Consider the following 10,511-nt stretch of genomic DNA (forward strand, 5'->3'; position numbering starts at 1 on the left):
TGACCACATGTGAGCATTCCCCACAGCTCCGAGTCTGAATTTATTACTAAAACCCAAACCATATCATTAATTTTTTTAAAATGTGTGATCATTTTACCTCTTCAAATTCAGGTTTCTCCAATATAAAACATTCATAAGTGAGTGCGTAATATTAAATTAGTACATGGCGATTCCATTCAAACTGCCTGATCACCCGTTCAGATGCCCTTTCTGGGCCCAGGAAGCCTCAGAGAATAACACAGCATTTACCACGTCTTAGGCTTTCATGCGAGCATCAGCTGTGGAGTGTGACCCCTCCCTCCCACACACCTTTCTTTAACAGTTCATCTCAGGTCTTCCCTTTATGAGTCACATTCTCTCTTTGTGTCTCAAATTTGCCACCTATTGAGACAGTGTGACGGATATGTAACTCACTGTTGTTTGAAGTACTAGACACAAAATAGTTACAGCATCTCAGCATAGTGTGTGACTTTGTACACCATGGAATCCAGCAGTACTAAAATTGCCACACATCGGAATCCTTAGGGAGTTTTAAAAATTACTGGTGCCTGGACTATGCACCAAGGATTCGGATTTGACTGGTATAGGGTGTGGCCTTGGTGTTGGCACTTTCTAAAGCTTCCTGGATGATTCTAATGTGCAGCAAAGTCAGACTCCGGGGAACTCTCCGCCCAGGCAGTCATGCACAGGCCTCTTCTTGATGTGCCACTTCCTGGACCCAGTCCCTGAATCCTAATTCCCAGGAGGGAGGCAGGTGAGTGGTGTGCAGGCCAAGCCAAACTGAGGGGGACTCAGGTTGGAACACCAACCTGAAAGGCACCCTGGGATCTGACCCAGACAAGTTGGAAACACAGTACCATGGTAACTTAGGTTTCCTCCCTGCCAAGATGTAGGAATATAAATTGATGTTGCCCTCACTCAGCACAGCCTTGGTGGGGGCTGCGGACAGGCAATGCTTTTGCTTACAAGGCAAACAAAGTCTTCAGCCTCAATGTAATCCCCTCAATTTCCTTGAAGAAGGTATTAACTAGCAGGGGGAGTGGAGACTCTGGAAACCTTTGTGAGACTTGAACCGAACAGTTTCTTAGCAGAAAAGGTCAGAGAGAAGGCGCGGCGTCAGGAGCAGGAAGAGAAGGGTGGCCAGCCAGTGCTGAGTCTTGAAAAGAGGTTTGGGAGAAGAGATCGCTCCAGTGGGCAGCGGGGATTTTTTAAAAAACAAAGTCCTGATAACATTTTACCCAGCCGAGGTCTCCTCTGGCTCACCGTGAAAATTATGAGTAAATTATATACTCCTCACTAATGCGCCAATCCCAGTAAAAGGAGAGTATTGTTTTCGAAGAGTTTAAAAAAGGAGAGGAGACTATCAGAGTGTGAGTCACACTGTAAAGACAGGGGAGCACAACTTTCACAAAACTTTGCCCCCATGTAAGTACACGCTGACAGATGATAAAAGACGATTTCCTTGAAGGGTTACCAGGTGTTCATCTGCTGGGACACCTGCATGTTTCAGTTCTGCGCTGGGCAGAAAAATAGAGGAGCGGGAAGTTGGAGTTTTAAGAAAGCTGACGGTGTTGGTTTTCAAACTTGAGCAGCTCGCATCAGAGTCCCCAGGAGGGTGGACCGCTGACCTCACCCCAGAGTTTCTGGTTTAGTAGGTGGGACCAGTTTCTGACTAGTTCCCTGGTGGTGCTGACGTTGCAGGTCTGGGGACCATCCTTTGCGAACCCGTGGTGCACAGCGCTCTCACGGAAATTGTTTCCTAGTCTAATGCTTAGCATGGTCTGTTCTTTGGCATCGAGACAGGTTGTATGAGAAAAGAAGAGTGTCATGGTCCAGTGCGCTGGGGGAAATGCCAGATTAAATAAAATGAAAACAGGTTTCTTATGAGAAATTAAAATAATTTACTATTATCTGATGTTACTGTTCCAGGTAACTTTTACCCAGAAAGATAAAATGGCAAATAGTTGCATTGTTTGTTCTAGAAATTTCCTAAAGACCTATTTATCTGAACACTAGACTCTTCAATTTAGCCTCATTAAAGTAAATAGTCTTTCTCAGAAAAATAGGTAACCTCTGAAGATTGTTTCCTCTTAAAGACTCACGTGGAAATTGTCACCTTGCTGTGTCCAACAATCCTGAATAAGTGTGTCAGAAACTTACCCAGTTTTTATCAAGCTTCACATCAAAATAGCTACTTTAATTTAGACCTGAACCCTGGTAGATATCTAGCCCCTGCCCTCATCCTTCTGAGAAACTGTGAAGAGTTTGTGATGATAGTGATCTCCCTGATCTTAACCAGCACTGAACTAAGGCCCAGACTTCTGCACAGTTATTTTGGTGGCATTTTGAGGCAACCAGCATCCAACAACCTAGTTTGAAAGTTCCGTAGAGAGTAAATCTTTTTTAAACAATTTTTTATTGATTGATTTTTAGAGAGAGATGAAGGTGGAGAGAGAGAGAAACATCAATTTGTTGTTCTACTCATTATACATTCATGAGTTGATTCTTGTATATGCCCTGGGTTTGAACCTGTAACCTTGGTGTACCAGACCAGGATGACACTCTAACCAACTGAGTTCCCCAGCCAGGCCTCAAGAGAGTAAGTCTTAAAAATTCTAACAATGTGAGGTGACGGATTAACTGAATTTATTATGGTAACAATTTTGCAGCATATACATATATCAATCATTATGTTGTATACCTTAAACTTATGCAATTGTATCTTACGAGAATGGAAAAAAAACCTGATAACAACGACAAAAGCAACTTATTGCCTTAACGTCCTACACGAGGTTAAGACCCACCCTCATTCCCTGTCTTATTCACAGCTGAGCACAGTACCCAGAAAATAATAAACATCCAATGAATATTATTTGAGTAAATAAATGTACTTTTTCTGCTATTGTGCATTGTGACTTTCTAAGTAGGAAAAGGGGCAGCTGTCCCAATCTCCCCCTCGTTATGAAAGTAGCATTCCTCAGAACATCTTTTAGAAACTGTCCTCATTTTGTCTCACAGGTGTCTTTTTGAAAGATATGGGAACTATCGATTAACACTACCATTCTTTTTAAAAATTATTTTAGGTTAAAATATATTGTATTTGAGCTCTTAGATCCCAAAAGGTATACCCCTTGCCTTTTTATTTATATGAGCCAACAAATCTCCTTTGTTCTTTATTTACTATTAAAGATTTTCCAATTTTATTTTTCAGCTATAGTTGACATATATTAGTTTCAGAGCTATAACAAAGTAATTAGACATGTATATACCTTATGAAACCACCACCATAAGTTTGGTGCCCACCTCACACCACACACAGTTACGACCGTATTATCCACTATATTCCCTATGCTGGACTTTGCGTCCCTGCAACTCTATTTGTAACTGGCAATTTGTACTTCTTAATCCTTCCACCTTGTTCACCCATTTCCCCAACCCCTCTCCCATCTGACATTGGTGAAAAATTAAAAAGTTACATAGCACAAGTGCTGTTAAGAATGTAGGGAAATGGCAACTTTCATCCACTGTAGCAAATTGCCAAAAAACCAAAAAAGCCACATATTTATCTTATTCCTGTACGCACGACCCTTTGCAATGTAACTTCACTACTACTCCTCCCAACAAGTGACAGAGTATAATTCTCCACGCCTTGAATCTGGGCTTGGCCCTATGACTTGCTTTGACTAATGGGACATTCATAAATGTGATAAAAGAAGGGGCTTGAAAAGTTTCTGCTTATTAGCACTTGTCCCTTCTTATTGCCAGGAACCTTTCTGCTTCCATGTGAGTAAGTTGGAGCTAGCCTCCTGAATGATCAGAGGACACGTGAAGGCAGGCAACAGCATTTCCTGCTGCTTGGTCACCACAGATGTGGGCTTGGACATAAGAGTAAGTCTACCCTAGAAAACTGAGCCCCAGCCAAGTTCACCAGAACAGAACTGTCAGCTAACCTAGAGAATCATGGAGAGAAAAAAAACAGATGTTTGTTTCTAAGCCACTGTGTTAAAGAACGGCTTATTACACAGCAAAAACTAACTGATACACTGTGGGAGTGTAAGTTGATACCACTGCTTTGGAAAGCCTTGAGGCACTATCTAGTGAAGTTAAAATGCATTACTCAATGTCCTAGAAATTCAAATATTAAATATACACCTGTGAGGAAAACGTCACAAAAGTACCCAAGAAGATATGCATAAGAATGTTCGTTGTAGCCTTGGGCATGTCATAGGGAAAAAGTTAGAAAAACCTAAGTGATTCACCAAAAGGAAAAGATAAATTTACATTATAATGTATTCACATATACCATGTCACAACTGGAAGGAATAAGTTAGAGCTACATGATTCAAAATGAATGGATCTTGAAAATTAAAGTTGAGTGAAATTAATTCTTGAGAATTAATTTTAGGAGATAAGGATGGTGGTGGGAAGGAATTATTATTGAAGAGGGGTCACAAGGATCATTCGGTTGGATATATAATATTTTACTTCTAAAAAATATGAAGAAAGTACATCAAATATTTACACTTTCTTTTTATTAAAGATTTTATTTACTTATTTTTACAGAAAGGGGAAGAAAGGGAGAAAAAGAGGAAGAAGAACAGTGTGGTTGCTCTCAGCGCCCTCTGCTGGGGACCTGGCCTACAACCCAGGCATGTGTCCTGACTGGGAATGGAACCTGTGACCCTTTGGTTCGCAGAGGGCACTCAATCCACTGAGCCACACCAGCCAGGGCAAATATTAACACTGTCAAAATCAGAATGGCAGGTAATTATTTTATTCTTTTACTTTTGTGTATATTTGCAATTGCTCATAAAACTCCCATATTTTGCCATGTATAGTGCTCACTTCTTTGCCCAAATTTTTGAGGGAGAAATAAGGATGTACATGATACATGGGTAAGTACTAATTTGCTACTGGTACATAAAATTTCATGTACCTTGTATCTATTCTTGTGTTTTGTAATTATTTTTTACATAAAATTTCTTGTACAATAATATATTCAAAAATAAATACTAAAACTCTTTTATAATACAAAAAACCAAATATCTAAATCTAAATAAATACATAAATACATAATTGAATTAGAAAATTAAAACAAGATTTTTTTGAAAGTTTGGGCCAAAAACATGGGTGTACATTATACGCAGCAAAATATGGGTAATAACTTCACCATGTCTGATTTATTTGCAAAAATAGCACTTGTAGTGACTGCTCAATAGTGTAGTTTAAGGAGCTGACATTTCTTAAACTAACTCTTTAATTTTTTTGTTATCTCAATTCACGATTTTTCACATGCATAAACTGGGCTGTAATGAATCTCTTCGCATAACACTAATTATTTCCATATGATTCATTCTCAGAAGTATAACTGATGGTTCAAAGTATTCACTTTTTAAGATTTCTAATAGTTATCTTCAAACTTTCAGGAAGTCATACCTATTAATACTACTGGCAGCAGTACAGGACCACTTTAACACCACCAAATAATACAGCTGTTTATTTTCCCTTGCCAATTCAAGAGCTGTAATTGCTGTGTTAATCTGCATTAGTTTGATAGGGCTGCCAAAACAAAGCACCACACACCTGGTGGCTTAAGCAACAGAAATTTATTCCTCACATTTCTGGAAGGCTGGACCTCAGCTGGAAGGCTGAGACCAAAGCTCCAGCAGAGCTGGTTTCTTCTGAGGCCTCTTTCCTTGCCTTGTAGATCGATGCGTTCTCCCTGTGTCTACGTTTGTGTTCAAATTTCCTTCAATCAGGGTACCACAGTCTTACTGGATTAGGGCCTATTTTAATGAACTCGTTTTAACTTAATTAACTCTTTGAAGACCGTAGGTTTAGGACTTCAATATATAAATTTGTGGGTGATGCAATTTAACCCATAAGAGATAGTCAATAGTTTTTCATAATTTTATTATCTGAGTGAATTTTTCTTTTGCAAATTTTTGTATTTGTGTCCTTTGACCTTTTATTATATCCTGTTATTGGGACTTTTGCTTATTGATTTATAAGAATTTTTTTATATTAAAACTACTTGCCCTGAAAATCTAATGTTTAAAAAATGATTAAAGAAGGCAATTTAGGTGATACCAAAAAACTTGAACACTCATGAAGTGGACAGTCTCCTTTTGCAGAAATACTAAAAGGGGCAAAAGCAGAAAACTTTTGAGGCTATAAAGAATAAAGAACAAGAGAGAGAAAAGGTATCCTCCTGGCGGGGGCCACACAGTCAAGCTTATCTGGGGAGACAAGGAAGAAGGAAGTGAGTGCAGAGCCCAGAGCTGGTTTGGCCTGTGGGGATCCGCTGACTGGGTGTCCTGCCCTTCTGATCAATCAGACCACTTACAGGGACACAAGTTATCCAGGCTCTGGTTTGCTAGCGTGGCGCCCAGGGCAGGAGTGGCTCCAGCTTGGGCCTCGGAAGTTATTTCAACAATGTATTTTTTCCCAGTCTGTCACTAGTTATCTAATTTACATAGGAGAAAGTTTAGGATTTTGTTTCTGCACAGTTTTCTGTAGACAAATGAAACAGTCTTGTTCTTTATTGAGTTCCTGCATTGAGTGTCGCAGAGTTTTTGTGAGCATTTGTATACTTAATACACACTAAGAAAATTTTATTTATAATTTATGGATATATTTTACATGTAATTTTATTACTTTTACAGCTTTTTACATGTAAATACTTAAAATTTTGATATTTAAATATTTCATTCACGTGGAATTCACTTAGTGTATGTTATAAAGTATAGAATTAATTTTATTTTTTATTCAGTTGCCTAAACTTGGTAGGCCATCTTTTGAGTAAATATTAAGTATGTTGAAAATAAAATAAAAATAAAATTACTGTCCCTTGTTAGACTTTGGTAATGTTTTTCACATGAACTTTCGTGGTAGTTCAATGTCATAACACTAAATGTTCTGGGAAAAGTACATTTGACTGTTGATTTTACTTGTGGGTTGGCTGATTTCATTTTTAGTGTTTTCTGAGGTGGGGTAAATGAGTCATGTTTGCCTTAATACCAATATATAACTTTTGGCCTTTTGTTTTGATTAAGCCACTGAAAAAGAGATCTAGCTACTGATCACCCCGTTCTATATTATTCAGAGAGCTCTGGGTCACACTAATGCTTCATTTTACAGGTTCTGTTTAGTGTTTTAAAAAAGGAAGGACTTTTTAGATATTGAAGTACTGGATACTTTTCATAACATTCCACAAGTTAGTAAAGACCGATTTTTTCCCATCGATGAGGATGCTTATTCATTTCACGAGGTGGAGAAAGCCCTCCTTCAGTGCCTATCCTCTCTATGGCCCTCACCCCCCACCCCAGGTGGCTCCTTAGAAACCATCACAGTTCAGAAAATACATACACAGTCCACTGCTGTCACCTTTGGTTCAAAGGGAAACCAGTCTTTGAAATCCCTACCACTTAGTGTGAAATGCAAGGTAGAAAGGAAAATGTCCACACATAGTTCTTTTTTTAAAAATATATTTTATTGATTATGCCATTACAGTTGTTCTACTTCCCCCCTTCATTCCCCTCCACCCTGCACACCTCCTCCCCCACCATTCCCCCCCTTTAGTTTGTGACCATATGTCTCAAGTTCTTTAGATTCTATATTCCCCCTACTATTCTTGCCCTCCCCCCATCTATTTTCTACCTACCATCTATGCTACTTATTTTCTGTACCTTCTCCTCCCTTCTCCTTCTCCCACTCCCCTGTTGCTAACCTTCCATGTGATTTTCATTTCCATGGTTCACTCCTGATCTAGCTGTCCTCTTAATTTGCTTTTGTTTTAGGTGTGGTTCTTAATAACTGTGAGTTTGCTGTCCTTTCACTGTTCATCTTTTTTATCTTCTTTTTCTTAGATGAGTCCCCTTAACATTTTATATAGGAAGGGCTTGGTGATGATGAACTCCTTGAATTTGATCTTATCTGAGAAGCACTTTATCTGCCCTTCCATTCTAAATGAAAGCTTTGCTGGATAGAGCAATCTTGGTTGTAGGTCTTTGGATTTCATGACTGGGAATACTTCTTTCCAGCCCCTTCTTGCCTGTAAGATCTCTTTTGAGAAATCGGCTGATAGTCTGATGGGAACTCATTTGTAGGTGACTGTCCCTTTATCTCTTGCTGCTTCTAGGATTCTCTCCTTCATTTGAATCTTGGCTAATGTAATGATGATGTGCCTTGGTGTGTTCCTTCTTGGGTCCAACTTCTTTGGGACTCTCTGAGTTTCCTGGATTTCCTGGAAGTCTATTTCCTTTGCCAGATTGGGGAAATTCTCCTTTATTATTTGTTCAAATAAGTGTTCCACTGGTGGCTGTTCCTCTTCCCCTTCTGGTACCCCTATAATTTGGATATTGGAATGTTTAAAGATGTCCTGAAGGTTCCTTAGCCTCTCCTCCTTTTTTTGAATTCTTGTTTCTTCATCCTTTTCTGTTTGGTCATTTTTTTCCTCTTTCTGGTCCACTCCTTTGATTTGAGTCCCAGTTTTCTTTCCATCACTATTGGTTTCCTGTGCATTTCCATTCATTTCAATTAGTTTAGCCTTCATATGTTCCTCTAATTTGTGACTATAATCAACCAGTTCTGTGAGCATCCTGATCACCAGTGTTTTGAACTGTGCATGTGAAAGTTTGGCTATTTCTTCATCGCTTAGATTTATTGGCTCTGGGGCTCTGAGTTGTTATTGAGCCATGTTTTTATCTGTTTGTGCCTGTTAAGTATGAGGAGCAGAGCCTTGGGTGTTCACCAGGGCGGGGCCACCCAGGTTGCTGGTTTGTGATGCTGTATGTGGGGGCGGGGTCAGAGAGGGACAATGGCGGTCCCCACTGCCGCTTCCCACCACTGGGGCCTGCATGGTCTGTCTTGCCGCTCGCTCCTTCACTGGTTTATCTGTGCGCGAATGTGTGACCATGGTCAGCCCTCAGTGAGTCCACTGCCTTGCACCCTCAGTGGGTCTGCCCGCTACTCCACACCTGGGAACCGCCCACGGCTGCTGGTGTGCCCGGGTGGGTCTGGTGGATCTTTCCTGCCCGACCCCGCTCTGCTGCTGGCTCTGCCCCTCTTACTGATTTGGCTGAAGGGTTCGTTGTTGTCAGACTTCTGTGTAGTTCAATTTTCTGTGGTTTGGCTGTGTTTTTGTTGCTAAAACTTTGTTGTTTTTAAACTTGGTTGTGTGAGAAGGTACAGTGCTTCCACCTCCACCTCCATCTTGGCGGAAGTCGCATACATAGTTCTAATGAGGTAAATTTCTCTGTGCATCTACTCTGTCAGAAAGCAAACCTTTGATCAACATGTTTCAGAAACAAACAAACAAACAAACAAGTATTCTATCTCAATAAACACTTTGCTGTTCCACTTTGCAAAGTTTAACGATAGCATCGCATTGACTCCTTTTTATGGTTTGCATTGAACTTAGAGTGTATGTTAGTCTTAGAAGAGTTGTCGAACCCTCATCTCACTGAGGCATGAAAAAATATCAGTAACAGTATCTGTCCCTTTCTTGTGAAGATGCACAAGGAACATGTTATTTTGGAAGACAAAGCTCGTAGTTCTCCTATTCATTAGGATCTTTTTTGAAACTGGCAAGTGTGATGCCCTTGAAAGAGGAACAGAGTGGCGGCTCGAGGCTCAGCAGTGTGGTGACGGCAACTTGCTCCTCACCCTACACCAACTGTTCCTTTTCAGTTTTGTGCCTTGTGCATATATCATACATTCAAACTAGCTAGCTCTTTTATTGATTCCTTCTTTACAGATTTAATTTATTTTCAGAGAGAGGGGAAGGAAGGGAAAAAGAGGGAGAGAAACATCGATTGGTTGCCTCTCAAATACTCCCAACCCGGGTCCTGGCCCACAACCCAGGCATGTGCTTGACTGGGAATTGAACTGGCAACCTTTCTGTTCACAGGCCAACATTCAGTCCACTGAGCCACACCAGCCAGGGCTAATAGATCTTTTAAATATTATTTTTAGACAGTAATTTTTATATTAGGGCTTAATCGCATTTGGAATAAATGCAAGTTACAGTATAACAGTATGATCTGTTCTGCTGCTCCAAGTAGAAACAATTGATTGACATGTTCTTTTTTTTTCTTTTAACAAGTTACCTTTTTATTTTTAAATTATTTTTATTATTTTTAAATTGTTGTTTGCAAATACAGTTGTCTCCATTTCCCCACCCCCACTTTCCCCAATCCAACCCACCCCCACCTCCCACCCTCCATCTTTCCCCTCTGTGGCTTTGTCCCTGTGTCCTTTATGCATTTTCTTGAAAACCCTTCCCCCTTTCCTCCCTATTAACCCCTCCACCTCCCCTCTGGTATAGTCAGTCTATTCTTATTGTCAGTGTCTCTGGTTACATTTTGCTTACTTGTTTGTTTTGTTGATTAGGTTCCATTTATAGGTGAGAGCATATGGTATTTGTCTTTCACCACCTTGTTGACATTTCAAACAATTTATTTTTTCATTCATTCATTCAACATTTATTTAAGTAACAACTCTGTGCCAAG

Source organism: Artibeus jamaicensis, unplaced genomic scaffold, assembly GCF_021234435.1.
Source record: "Artibeus jamaicensis isolate MK-2021 breed Jamaican fruit bat unplaced genomic scaffold, CSHL_Jam_final scaffold_1964, whole genome shotgun sequence".
NCBI classification, from domain to species: Eukaryota; Metazoa; Chordata; class Mammalia; order Chiroptera; family Phyllostomidae; genus Artibeus; species Artibeus jamaicensis.